The 15,043-nt window shown below is 42.5% G+C and overlaps 1 protein-coding gene across 1 annotated transcript in view; it reads right to left on the bottom strand.

Moving 5' to 3' along the window:
* rpp40 (ribonuclease P/MRP 40 subunit) overlaps positions 1-15,043 on the bottom strand; it is a 49,989-nt gene that overhangs the window by 26,731 nt on the left and 8,215 nt on the right. The window lies entirely within an intron of this gene.

The following is a 15,043-nucleotide window of genomic DNA, read 5'->3' as shown; positions in this document are numbered from 1 at the left end:
CTGCATACAACCACATGTATTGGCAGAGCGATTAAGAGACATGAATACTGATGTTGGCTTAATCTTATGGATTATTGACTTTTTAACAAACAGATCGCAGAGAGTCAGAGTTAATGAAACTCTCTCCGATGCTGTTGTATCATCCACTGGAGTCCCTCAGGGCTGCATTTTATCCCCTTTGTTTGTTTTTTATACTAATCTCTGTCAAAGCCAACATGATAATCATCACATCATAAAATATGCAGATGATTCAGTCATCCTGTCCCTTTTGCACGGTGATGACTCCACAGACCATAGCTTGGTCTTGCTGGACTTTTTAGAGTGGTGCCATTCATCTTTTCTACATATAAATGTGGATAAAACCAAAGGAATGCACATTGATTTCAGGAAAACACCACCTGTTCTGAATCATATGTCCATTGATGGGAAGCCCATAGATGTTGTTGAGAATTATAAGTATCTGGGCACCCAAATTGACAATAAATTATCTTTTGAATTGCAGGTTAATACAGTGTGCAGTAAGGCTCATCAGAGAATGCACTTTCTGCGAAAACTTAGGAATTATAATGTAGATGGTGTCTTCATGAAAATGTTCTACAGTTGCTTTGTGGAGTCTGTGTTAACCTTTTCCTTCCTGTGTTGGCTCAACTTATTGAACCTTAAGAATCGCAACCGTCTTTGTAATATCGTCAAGGAATGTGGTAAAATTATGGGAACTCAGTGCACGGACATCATGGACCTTTTCAAAACAAGGGTTGTGTCAAAAGCCAGGAAAATTATGGCCGATTCTGCACACCCTCTGCACCCACAATTTAAGTTTCTGCCCTCGGGCAGACGCCTGGTAATGCCCTAAAAAACTCTTTATTCCCACAGCCATTGCTCTCCTAAATAACACCTAAGGACTCACTGTTGCACTTAAGTCTATACTGACTTGCACCTTATTTCTGGGCTCTTTATATATTTATTCTGCTGTGTTTTTATGTTTTTTATGAATTTGTATGATGTGGTTTTATGAATGTAATGTAATTTTTACTGCTGACTGCACCTGAATTGCCCCCATGGGGACTAAATAAATGATCAAATCAAATCAAATGCATATTGGAAACGGTTTACTTTTATACCATGTTTTTTACAATTTTTTATTAAATTTGTAGTTGTCATAATCCCAACAATAACACTCCTTATTTCTCCTTGTTCCTTCTTTCTGACAGACATGCAGGTTTGGTGGACTGGAGACTTTAAATTGTCCGTAGGTGTGAGTGTCTCCCTGCGACAGACTGCCATCCTGTCCAGGGTGAACATGCCTCATGCCCTATAACTGCTGGGATAGGCTCCAGCCTTGTTACCCTTAACTAGAGAAAGCAAGTACAGAAAATGGAGGAACTAGTAAGTTCATGTACTTTTAAAACGTACATTACAGCTCTGTGTTAAACTCAGCAGCAGAGCAGACAGGCTTTAAAAAAAAAAACACTTTACGGGGCTGAATCCGATCGTGTTGGACCTCTGCAAGTGCGATTTCGTCTGGACAGACAAGTGATATGAACCACTAACTGACTAGTAGAGGGGTCTAGTTGCGTTGGACGAGCAGACACCAGACCACAAACAATCAACTTCTAGCGACGACATAAATGAAAGTAGCAACACTCACCTCCTCTGCACTTCAGTGGAAGTCTGTAAATTTAAACACCAAGTCTGATCATTCCATTCCAGTGCAAAGTGTTTCCATGACAACGCTACTTGTTTGCCACCATTTTCAATGTGGAGCACATAAGTGGCGCACGGAATTGTGGGTATGTGACGTCACTGTCGACCAAAGAATACAGTCTATGGGAAAACAGCAGGCAGTGCTTCTGCCTTTAACACCTTTTTGTATCGTTTATTCCCATTTCAGAGGAAAGTATGGGTCCTTCTGTGAAGCGACCCTCAAAAAAATCTGCTCCTAATATAGACCGGTCTTGTAGTTCTCCCACAGTCAGTGTGATGCTCACATTCGCCTGTCGTCACTCTCATTTGAACACTCAGTGCCTAGAAGGCACATTTCCCACGCTAAATGACACCTTTTCCGATCAATCCCAGAGCTGTAGAGCCTGTGTGCTCATGCTGGAAGAGAGCGAAGACTCCCTGGAGTGACATCCACTGGAACTCAGAAGGAAAAACCTGCGCAGGAAATTTTCAATTCTCTGCAATCATTAACCCTCTGGGGTCGATGCGTCATATACGACGGCTAAGACCAAGCTTTACTACATTATAAATAGCTTTTTAATGATATGAGATAGAAACATACTTTTTTTGCTGAAAAGTTGACTCTGCGGACTTTCGAGCCAGCCATCGGCCATCTTTGTACTCCTCATAGAAGCTGTGTGATGACGTGCACAATGTGAGTGTCCAATTGGAATTGGTTCACCGTAACATGGTTTCCAAATCCAATATTTACCTCATGTGAAAAGCCAAAGACTGTTTTCAGGAGTGATGTGTTACTAGTGTGACCCGTTTGAATAGCCCCCTGGGTGCTCCAATGAGTACATCCAGTGCGCCCATTACACACAGTGAAAGTGAAAGCAGGAGCAGACAGAGAGCCTCTGATGACAATCTCATGTGCTCAGACAAGTGTGTAACTATCAGGATTGCTCCACTAGTTGCATGTGAATGTTACTGGATAACTCTGTTGCTTCCTCGGTGTAAAGCACTGTTTACCATATCAATGGACAACAAAAACGCGTAGACCATTTTGTATATATTGTTCAAAATGTGCATTTGTGTTTATTGTTCGAACCTTTTTGTTGTACAGTCTTTCACACAAGACCTCAACTGACCTTTATAAAGTGTCAAAACAGTTGTTTTATTATAGTTTGCTGTGTTTTGAATAAACGTGTGGAAAATTATTTTCGCTTTACTTTTTCCCCTTTCTTATTTCTGATTGTAAACCTTTATACACTTATAAAACACAACAAAAACATATATATTCTGAAAGCACAGGTTGTCCTGAAAAAGACATAAAACTTGATTGTGGGATGCAGGGACAGCTGTTAACAGCAATAATAAAACATTTATGCCAGGCGAGTGAACTGACCAAAAAATGGCCTCAGACCCCAGAGGGTTAAAGTACTTTAAATCATTAAAGTAGCTTTTGGTGTATTATTTGGGACATAGTACTGAAACAGACTTTCTGATGCTTTACTTGTATTTATAGTTATGTTGTATGGGGTTTAATTTTGACATGTTTGTGTTGCCGTAGCACAGGAGGTACAGGGCGACATCCACCCACCTGAGTGTGTGCGGAACCTTGGCACGGGAGCATGGAATAAAGTGGACAGCCGTTTTGCTGGTCCTGGATGGTCCTGCCCCGTGTTTTAATATTCATCACACCTGCAACAAACCCTCATTGGCTCAGTTACACTGGTGGCAGCTGTGGCATGGCTCAAGCAGGTTCTTACACATTCCAAGATGTTATTTTGCTGTGTTGCCTTGCTAATTTAGCTGCCTTGATACAGCTAACTTGCTATCTAGCACTGTGCCTGAAAGACTGTTGCGGCGGCGTTTCAGACATGTGGTGTGGAAACGAAGACCTGCTGACCCCTACATGGCGCGAACCGCCAAGAACTCACTTAGGGCCAGGAAGAATAGGTCCACCTCTCCACTGGCACACGGCAGTCTGTGACCGTGGTGTTGTTCCAGCGCTGCACGCACCTGAGCAGAGAGTTTCTGCACAAAAAGTCCATCCAGAGCTGCAGCATTCTGTCCATGAACTCTGATGGGCTTGCTGTCCTCCAGCCCATGCAGAGAGAAGAACCTGCTGGCTCTTTCAGTCTGACAGTTCAAAGGTTCTGAGGAAGTGATGCTTGATCACTGGGTATTTGTTCACAGCAGGAGGGCTTTACAGGAGCGATCAGCCCGTTTGTTTCTGTGGCACTGAGTGCCGATAACGACGTAATAATATTTTGTGTCATCCAGGCGGCAGTTTACAGAAGTGGGACTTTGAGCCAACAAATGTGAAAAACCTCCAACAGCAGTGGACCTTCATGTGTGAACAGCTTTGATCCACAGAGGTGTGACATCTGAAAACAGAAAACCCAGTGTGATCAGCTGGACAGAAGGTGAAGTGAGTGTTAAGGATTTTATATATATATATATATGTATGTTATCACTGTTAACATTTGTAGCTTTGTCTTCTTTCTCATGAGAACGGTGTTGTGCTGTTTTGCACTTCACCCTGAGAACGTACGTGTTATTCAACCTTGTTTTAGCTTTGTCTTCTTTCTCATGAGAACGGAGATGTGCTGTTTTGCACCTGTCTTAATGCAATCCTGAGAATTCAATTTTGTTTTAGCACTCTGGGGTCAATCTGAACTGGGAATGAAGGACTGGATGTACTTATTGTTATAACATAACTTTGTTTTCGTAGCCGCTAACGAATGGGAGTAAAGAACTGAAGGTTGAATTTTGACTGATTGTGATGCTTAGTGTTCCAGGCAGATGCAAAACAGCTGATAACTGCAACAGACGAACGAGATGTGCTGACCTGAAGTGTTCTTCCTTACAGCTGCACTTGACGTATGCGTTTATGTTATGGGAAGAAACTTGTCTTGCGTCATTACCCCCACCCTTAGGACAAGTTTCTTGTTTATGTGATGAGGGCGTCTCTTAATAAAAAGAGCGGAAAAGCAGGCCAGACTTTAGTGTAGCCTTGGTGTACAGCCTGGCCGCACTCCGCGCGTAATATTTGACTTTCTGTCTCACTGGTGTTTCTTGACTCTGTTTGTCTTGTTAAAGGTTTAAAAATGTTTGGAGGAGAAAATACCCAACAGTGAGTGTGTGTCTGATCCACGTACACAGCGCCTGTTTGTGCGTGAGGTGATCAGAAACAGCAGGGTTTTGAAAAAAGGCAACAAGAGAGAGACGGCCCTAGCTATCCCCCTCTCTCTCTTTCCCTCTGTACCTCTCTCCCTCTGTCTTGTACGTAAGGATTTCGGGTGTACAGACAGCGATTAGTTTTGGTATTTGAGAGATTTCAGAAATATTGGCTGTGTTTGCAGTGTGTATAATTTTGGTGGCGTATTTAGCGTGTGTGGTTAGTGTGGTGGTGGTTTTTTTTGTAAAGTAGCTCCAGGTGCATTTTGTTTAAAGTGTTGAGACCAACGTTAGCTTCGGTTTTGTTTTGTTCATCTTTTGTTCCTTCTGTGCTTTTGGTTCACAGGCTATTCAGTGATAAAGCTCATTCGGCCACCTTTTCTCGACAATTTGTGACTTTTTTTAAACTTTTTTCCCTTGTTGATTTGTGTGTTGCTGAGTGTTGATGTGAATGCTTTTATTTGTGCGCAGCTGGGTGCTTGTGGCACCAGTTGACACTCCAGCGTGGTGTTGATTCACAGCTGATCGCTGTGACGGACGGACCGTTATGTAGCGGGGTGGCTTAGCTTTATCCTTCAGCCATTATGTCACTCATCATTTACTTGTGCAATCTGTAGGACTGCAGTGGTGTGGTGGTGAAAATATCCCAAGTCGTGGAAGGAAGTCGCTACTGTTTTGCCCTGACCTTCTGCTGGGAGGCGTTTCCCTGTGAGGCTGTTGGCGGTGCCCAGCTCACTGTTCGGCTTTAATGTTCACTGCTAACGACTGTGAAGGAGGGTATGTCAGTTTTGACTGACAGTGCAGTTGCTGTTGAACTGTGTGGTGCAAGGATGCCCCCATGTGGCTGTGTCCAGTAGTGTTTTAATTTAGGGTTAATAAATGGGCATTTTAAATAGTTTTCTTACATTTTATTAGTAATAAATCTTTTGTATTGTGACCCACCTTTTCTGCCTCTTGAACCTGTGTCTTGAGTGAAGTTATTTTAATTGCAGAATTCCCTGGGTGGACCTCCCAGGGTGGTGTCAGAAGTTAGACTTACCATGATCCAAAATTTCTTGGATTACTTTGAGAAAATAGAAGACATCAGGTTAAACATATCCCAGCATGCCTTAACCCAGCCACTACACCCTGCTATTGAGGTGGACGCCATTACTGAGGTATTACCTAGATTTAAAGAATTTGATAGTATCTCACTAGACACGCTGACAAAACTGTGCGTTTGAGGATTATGTGTTGGTGCACGGGGTCCCTGAGTTTTTCACGGTGACCAGGGCTGCCATTTTGAGGCAGAGGTGATACAGAGCATCTGTCAGCAATTGGGTATAAAGAAAATGCGCACCACCACATATAACCCAAGTTTGATGGCACAGTGGAGCATCACAACAGGACTCTGATCAATCAGGTGGCTAAGATGTTGCTTTTTCATGGGGGTGGATGGAACTCATATGTGAAGCATGTTGCTTTTGCCTACAACACCTCCAAGCATTCCAGTATTCCATTCATCCCCTACGTCCTCATGCCCTAGCATGAGGTGCATGTGCCAACTGGCATTTGAGACCACTGGGGCGCAGGCAGAGCATGTGGGTCATTCCGTGTGAAATCATCAGGTGCTTCCCAGATCACCGACTTGGATTCTCATGATTTTTTTATTTTATTTTTTTTTTTTTTACAAGTACCCACATATGTCTGATGAACACATGCAAAATATATTTTATATAATTTTTTAAATGAGGGTACCCACAATCCTATTTGTTACTTGAACACATTTTGAGCTTTTTTTCATTTTTAAAAGGCTTAATCTCAGCTAAAAATCAGCTAATTTTTCATTCTGTAGCATCACAAAAATGGCAGTTTGTCCATTCTTGCAAAAAATTACAAAATTTCAAAAAGCTGTACTAAAGAAGGGACTCAATGGATAATCTTCATATTGTAGAATACACATATCTGGGGTACTAGTTATATGTGTGTAAAACATTGTGGTCATAACTTGATGGGTTTTTGAATTATTGACTCCTGAAAATTAAACATGATTGTACAATGTCAAAAATAGGCTTCCGGTCTATTTATGATTTGACCACGTGGGCAAGTTCTCAGCCACTTCATCATTTTTTGTTGTTGTTGTTGTTGTGGAGAGCATACTGATACACCACTTTGTCAATTTTTTTTTTTAAATCTAGCTCAAATGCCTTCATAGTGACAAAATTTGCAAAGTAGGGTACCGTAACATGGCGCCAACCAATTTTGAACCTGTATTTGCATATTCAGAAAACAATATATCAGCTCTGAATGGAAGCATGAAGCTAAAATTTGGTATTTAGAATATTTGGCACCCCAAAATAATGGATCAACTTTGAAAGACAGATTACTGAGCATATTTTTCTTTCATGGCATCATAAAATTAGCAATTCAGTCATCAACGCAATACTCGATATTATAGAAACAATATTCCTGGTAAAGAGAGATGGTTTTTAAATTGTACAATTAGCATAAAATAAACATTAATAACCATCATCAGATTTACTTTGTATAATTACAAAAATCAGCAGAAATACAAAGTTTTTAACAGTACTTGAAATTCTTCAGCTTCAAATCCATATCCAAAGCACTGATCAATATATATTTAGTTCTATTACCTATATGTGTGTTATATATATATATATATATATATATATATATATATATATATATATATATATATACACACACATGTACATCATGTGTCTAATATGTTGAATTTTTTCCAAGAATTTCACAGTAGTTTTCAACTTCTGAATTTCAGGAAAATACCTTTAACTTTTTTTAAGTCTGTTTCAGTGAGCTTGTACCGCCTGCCACCGCCGTCAGCTATTGGTTGAGCTAATAGGATCAATAAATGGAATAGTGTTGACAGTGTTGAATGTTTGGTCTCCAAAGTAAAGGTCAAACAAGGTCGACGTCTATTGGATTCTATGACATGTGACATATGTTACCCCGTAACATGATAAGTAAGGATGATACATGGTCCAAACTATTCCTTTTTAAGTTAACTCAACTAGTAATCTGCATCACTTTTTACCAAAATTGGAGCAACTTTAACTTTTGACCCCTGTACAAACCAACACTGACCTTTGTCACCATTCTTGCTGTTTTTATCCCATAACTCCATAGAATTCAGTCACAGATAGTCCAAATTATACCTTTTTGGAGTCTTTATGATCAGGCAAGTAATGTGGCATAGCTTTCAATATGATTGGAGCATCTTTTAATTTTGACCCCTGTGTAATTCTTCAATTGACCTCTACCTGACCACCAACTGAAAAGTCAAGTGGCTAATCGTTTTTTTCAAAAGAGGATTGTCTGAGGACTATTCCTGCCGAATTTGATGCTTTTATCACCATTTGTAGGATTCCACTCTAAATATTATTTTATTATTTAATATTATATTCTTATCTGCTGCACTACTGGGCAGCTGCCCGCTTCACCCAGGCTCAGATCCAGACCGGTTTGGACCGATGCAGTTGCATCAGTCAGATTTTTTTACGCATCGTTCGTCATCGGTAAAAAAAAAAAAAAAAAATCTCGAATAATCCCAAATAGTGCCAAACATGTCCCCGCGGTGAACACAGCTTTTGATTTGATCCCACAATGCATCACGCAGGTGCGCACAGGAAAATTCAAACAGGATCAAAGACAGATAGCATCAGTCCAGTCGAGTTGATGATCAGAGCATCCAGGAAAAAAGTTGTGCAAGGAAAATTGGGTGCTTAATTCAGCAAGAAACAGTGAGTGGTTTATAAATAGTTTTCAGACAATAGTGTGTTTGAAAGGCTTCTATCTTCTTCTTCTTCTTCTTTCGGCTGTTCCCGTTAGGGGTCGCCACAGCAGATCAATCGTTTCCATCTCACCCTGTCCTCTGTATCTTCCTCTGTCACACCAACCACCTGCATGTCCTCTCTCAGCACATCCATGAACCTCCTCTTTGGTCTCCCTCTTCTCCTCCTGCCTGGTGGCTCCATCCTCAGCATCCTTCTCCCTATATACCCTGGGTCCCTCCTCTGCACATGTCCAAACCATCTCAATCTCGCCTCTCTGACTTTGTCTCCAAACCGTCCCATCTGAGCTGTCCCTCTGATATGTTCATTCCTAATCTTGTCCATTCTTGTCACTCCCAAAGAGAATCTCAACATCTTCAGCTCTGCCACCTGTCTTTTTGTTAGTGCCACTGTCTCTAAACCGTCCAACATAGCTGGTCTCACTACTGTTTTGTAAACTTTCTCCTTCACTCTTGCTGATATTCTTCGGTCACAAATCACTCCTGCCACCTTTCTCCACCCACTCCACCCTGCCTGCACTCTCTTCTTCACCTCTCTACCACACTCTCCATTACTTTGAACAGTTGACCCCAAATATTTAAACTCATCTACTTTTACCACTTCTACTCCTTGTAACTGCACTATTCCACTGGGCTCCCTCTCATTCACACACATGTACTCAGTCTTGCTTCTACTGACTTTCATTCCCCTTCTCTCCAAAGCATATCTCCACTTCTCCAGGCTAGACTGAACATGCTCTTTACTCTCACTACAGATCACAATGTCATCTGCAAACATCATAGTCCATGGGGACTCCTGTCTGATCTCATCTGTCAACCTGTCCATCACCACTGCAAACAAGAAAGGACTCAGAGCTGATCCTTGGTGTAATCCCACCTCCACCTTGAATGGGTCTGTCACTCCTACTGCGCATCTCACCGCTGTCACACTATTCTTGTACATGTCCTGCACTACCCTAACATACTTCTCTGCCACTCCAGACTTCCTCATACAATGCCACAACTCTTCTCTTGGCACCCTATCATAAGCTTTTTCTAAGTCCACAAACACACAATGTAACTCTTTCTGTCCTTCTCTGTACTTTTCCAACAGTATTCTCAGAGCAAACATTGCATCTGTAGTGCTCTTTCTTGGCATGAAACCATATTGCTGCTCACAGATCTTCACCTGTTTTCTAAGCCTAGCTTCTACTACTCTTTCCCATAACTTCATGCTGTGGCTGATCAGCTTTATGCCTCTGTAGTTACTGCAGCTCTGCACATCACCCTTGTTCTTGAAAATAGGAACCAGCACACTTCGTCTCCACTCCTAAGGCATCCTCTCACTTTCCAAGATTTTATTAAACAATCTGGTTAGAAACTCTACTGCCATCTCTCCTAGACATTTCCATGCCTCCACTGGAATGTCATCTGGACCAACTGCCTTTCCACTCTTCATCCTCTTCATAGCAGCCCTCACTTCTTCCTTGCTAATCTCTTACTTCCTGATTTACTCTCACCACATCATCCAGCCTTTTCTCTCGCTCATTTTCTTCATTCATCAACTCTTCAAAATATTCCCTCCACCTTCTCAGCACACACTCCTCATTTGTCAGCACATTACCATGTGCATCTTTTACCACCCTAACCTGCTGCACATCCTTTCCAGCTCTGTCCCTTTGTCTGGCCAATCGGTACAAGTCCTTTTCTCCTTCCTTACTATTCAACTTCTTGTACAGCTCGCAATATGCCTTTTCCTTTGCTTTTGCCACTTCTCTTCTCGCCTTACGCCGCATCTCCTTGTACTCCTGTCTACTTTCTTCATCTCTCCGACTATCCCAAAACGTTTTCGCCAACCTCTTTCTCCTTATGCTTTCCTGGACCTCTTCATTCCACCACCAAGTCTCCTTGTCTTCCTTCCACTGTCCAGATGTCATACCCAGTACTGCCCTAGCTGTCTCCCTCACCACATCTGCAGTACTTTTCCAGTTGTCCAAAATTGCTTCCCCTCCAACTAGTGCTTCTCTCACCTGCTCGCTAAATTTCACACAACAGTCTTCCTCCTTCAGCTTCCACCATCTGATCCTTTGTTGAGCTCTCACTCTCTTCTTCTTCTTTACCTCTAAAGTCATCCTATGCTGTCTAGTGACACTCTCTCCTGCTACCACCTTACAGTCTGTGATTTCTTTTAGCTTGCATCTCTTATAAAGAATGTAGTCCACCTGTGTGCACCTTCCTCCACTCTTATGTTACTCTGCGCTCCTCCCTTTTATTAAAGTAGGTATTCACCACAGCCATTTCCATCCTTTTTGCAAAATCAACTACCATCTGTCCTTCCCCATTCCTATCCTTGATACCATATCTACCCATTACTTCCTCATCACCTCTGTTCCCTTCACCAACATGATGACTGAAATTACATTTTCGATGGTTTTCTGAGTCCATACATGTCAACCTGTACGGCTTGTCCCTACATTATACAGATTTTTCCTAGTTTCAGAGTCATACGGACGTAGAAATAAATTAGGATATTCAGGGTTTGGTCTGCAGCGGCTCTGTAATCAACTTTTCTGCAGCATGACTCCACTTTGAAGCGTGAACCATTGAAGCAATGCTTCGAAGAATCGAAACACAAGATGTTATTGCGCTTTCACTGACCGGCATCAGCTAGGAATCTCACGCGGTCGTTTCGGCCCCTTAACCTAGAACGACCAAATGGGTGAGTGGGGCCAGCAGTGTCTCGTCAGACACCACCCCGGTCAGCCTTGAAACGCTGCCAGATTGATAACGACGCAAGTAATGCAGCCGTTGACACTTCAACAATCCTCACCTTCTTCCTACAAGACATATCAATCTTGTGCAGGAAATAACCCAGTGATTTCCCGGCAAACCCACGGCACCCAACCTCGACAGTAAACATGTGGGCTTTCCAGCCTCCTCTCTTGCAATCTTCCACTAACTCAGCGTATTTCATCATCTTTAACTCACAGGCACTCTCTACATTTTCTTCCCACGGTACAGTGAGCTCTGCTATCAGTAGTGTTTTACTCGCTCTTGACCATATCAGGATATCGGGGCGCAAGTTCGTTGCTGAGATCTCTGCGGGAAATATCAGCTTCTCATCGAGGTCAACCTCGCATCCACTAGCTCGTTGGTTCTTTGATTTGCTGCTCTTTAGAAATGGCAAGTCCGCTTCTTATCTCCTCTCAAAGCCATTAAAATACCGTGAGTCACTTGTGTGTGTGGATTAAAGTCACTAACTGGGACTCTTGTCTTGTTGCAGTCAAGAAACGAGAATCGTCCTCTGTTCTGTTGTCACAGCTCCAAACGTTGCGCAGCTCTCTGCTGAGACAGAGTCCAGTCAGAATTAATAACTTCAAAACGATTTGCCGCTTTAAATAAAATGACACCTCTTACAAATGTTGTAATATAGACAAGAAACTACAATCGACTAAAACATTTTTTTTCCTCCAAAAACGAGACGTCCTGCGCTGATGATGTGCAGCAGCTGGAGCAGCTCAGATATATGGAAAGACATTCATGCCAAAATGTCTGAAAGGAAAAGATTTTGACAAAAACTACAGATTTTGTTTATTCCTATTTATGTCCAGAGATCAAGGATCCACCATATAGAGTTTATTATGTCCAGAGTTTAAGGATCCAGTGACCAACTTCATATTTATTTACTTTAAAACTCAATAAAATGTTGTTCAATTTCAATTTAATCAGCGCCAAATCACAACAAAATCCACCTCAAGGCACCTCACATAGAACAGTCGCTCACAGATCTGGCAACTTGTTGATTGTTTGTTGTTGTGATGCTATTCTGAACTTCACACGGTTGTATACGTTTCTTTTATTTCTGTTTAGCACTCTTCTGGTTATTAATTGTATCTACTCTGAACATTATTTAACTATAGTCCTGTTGTAATTCGCTAGCAGTTAGCATTCGCCAGCAGCTAGCATTCGCTAGCATTTAGCTTTCGCTAGCTTGGTCAACTCCTCCCTTCCCACCCGTCGTTATTTTTATAGCTGGTTCTTTTTACCTGGTTAATACTTCTGTTAGTTTTTCAGTCGAACTGCTGTGAATTTTAAGTCATTATTTTACTCCTGTGTAAATCTTAGGAGCGGCTAGCATTTTCGCTAGCAGTTAGCTTGCGTTAGTGACTTCGGACCCTTGTTTTCTTTTTTTATATAGTTCTGTTAGTTAACTGTTAGTGTAACTGTTGTGAACTTTAGCTTAGTACTTTACTCTTGTGTTAATCGTAGGAGTGGTATATATATAATTACTGTTCCTACATTTCTAATACTTCTGCTACTCTTTCAGTGTAACTGCTGTGAACTTTAATTCATTTATTTGCGTCTGTGTGAGCCTTAGGAGTGGTTAGCTTATCCATTATTGGTTAGCTTGTGCTTGCTTGGCTATATTCTTGAATTTCCTAGTGCACAAAGTACACTACTTTACCTACTTTACACCATCCATAAATCCTACGTAATGTAAGATAGGGTGGCTCTCTTAGAGAGCCGTGTCCGTAAGTTAGAGCAGCTTCTTAGCGCAGTGGAGTTAGATGTTACGGGCACTCCAGATGAGGTTAGTGCTGGGCCGGCTAGTGAGCCCATTAGCATTAGCCTAGAAACACCGGCTGTGGAGGACGGTTTTCGGACTGTGGTGAGGCGGAGGAAGCCCCGTAGGGCTTGGTGACCGGTTGTGGTACCCCGATCACACTCGCCACTGCGAACTGTGAATCGGTTCTCCCCCTTGGATTTACCTGATATGAATTCTCCGAGCCCACAAGTGACTTCCACTCCTGTCTCCAGGCCGAAACACCGGACTTTAGTAATAGGGGATTCTACCACCCGCAAAGTCAGGTCAGACGCTGGCTGACGTTAAATGTATTCCTGGGGCCAGAGCTCCCGACATTGCATCCCATCTTAGGGTGCTGACGCTGCAGAAGGGAAGACAGACGAAGGAACATGACATGAGATATAGTCACATAGTTATTCACGTCGGCACCAATGATTCTGTGTAGGCTCTCAGTTGTCCAGGTGGTTTCCATAGTAGAGAAGCTTGAATCTTCGACTGGACTGGGTTGCTTGACGCGAGGACGTTTCGTTTCAAATCGCAGAAGCTTCCTCAGCTAAAATTCTTGCTCTGGTGGTCTGACTTCTGTCTTGACTCTTGTAGAGAAGAATAATCAAGAAGTCACAAAAGCTGGAGTTTTAAACCTAACCAGACCCCTCCTACTGAGAGGCAGACTGCTATAGGCTAGTGACTAAACAATAGCTCTAATTAGCACCTATTGTGCTCTAGTTAGCACCCTCCTAATGACAGGGCAGCTGTCCCTCCTAATGATGGGACGGACCCTCTCCTGATGGCTCCCTTGACGTCTCTGCTGATGACGTGGATGACTCATGAAGCGAAACGTTCTCGCGTCAAGCAACCCAGTCCAGTCGAAGATTCAAGCTTCTCTACTATGGCACCAATGATATCAGGATGAAGCACTCAGAGGTCACAAAAATGGACATAGAGAGGACCTGTGACTTTGCCAGAAAGATGTGTCGGCATCGATTAATAGTCTCTGGTCCCCTCCCCTCCCAGGGTACTAATGAGGCATTTAGCAGGCTGACATCATTAAATAGGTGGCTGGCGCAGTTTTGTCAACAGCAAGACTTTAGCTTTATTGATAACTGGCCGCCGTGGCCTGCTGATGCCGGACGGCCTCCACCCTACTGGGGAAGGCGCCGCCATCTTGTCTGCAAACATAGATATAGCTCTACAGGGAGGGTTTACAGCAGGCCACGGAGCAGGTGATTAGAGACCCTGCAAGGCTTATGACAAATGTGGGTGGGGAATCCATTAGCTTAGCGGGGAAATTAGTGCAGAAAATCCACTATGGTGATAGTGCAGTTTATCTGCCAGGGAGGGAAATTCAACAAGTTGAGACTGTGGCCTGCTCCCGTAGACGTGTCCATAAAAATCATAGAGGGATATGATTTGCAAACTTAATACCCATTACTATATTGGATCATGTTGAAATTGAGGATGACCCAGTGGTTGTTCCAGCAATAGCAAAGATTTTGTGTCTGCTACCTACAACCCGCGTGGAATGTCTCAAACCTAAACCTACTTCTAGGCATCTTATATATGCCACTCTGGAACCACCCCTAAACCCAAACAGTCCAACTGTCAACCCCACTGAGGTCCTTAGACTGGGTCTCATTAACATAAGATCGCTGTCCTCAAAATCATTGTTGATTAATGATTTAATTATTGATCATCACTTAGATATGATTGGGTTATGTGAAACCTGGCTTAAACCTACAGCTGTCCTCCCCTTAAATGAAGCCTGCCCACCAGCATATACATTTAGTCACGTCCCTCGTGATGCAAAGCAAGGCGGGGGT

The sequence above is a fragment of the Thalassophryne amazonica genome, chromosome 12, assembly GCF_902500255.1.
Source record: "Thalassophryne amazonica chromosome 12, fThaAma1.1, whole genome shotgun sequence".
Taxonomy (NCBI): domain Eukaryota; kingdom Metazoa; phylum Chordata; class Actinopteri; order Batrachoidiformes; family Batrachoididae; genus Thalassophryne; species Thalassophryne amazonica.
The sequence above is the reverse complement of the archived record's forward strand: the minus strand, read 5'-3'. Positions and strand labels throughout refer to the sequence as shown.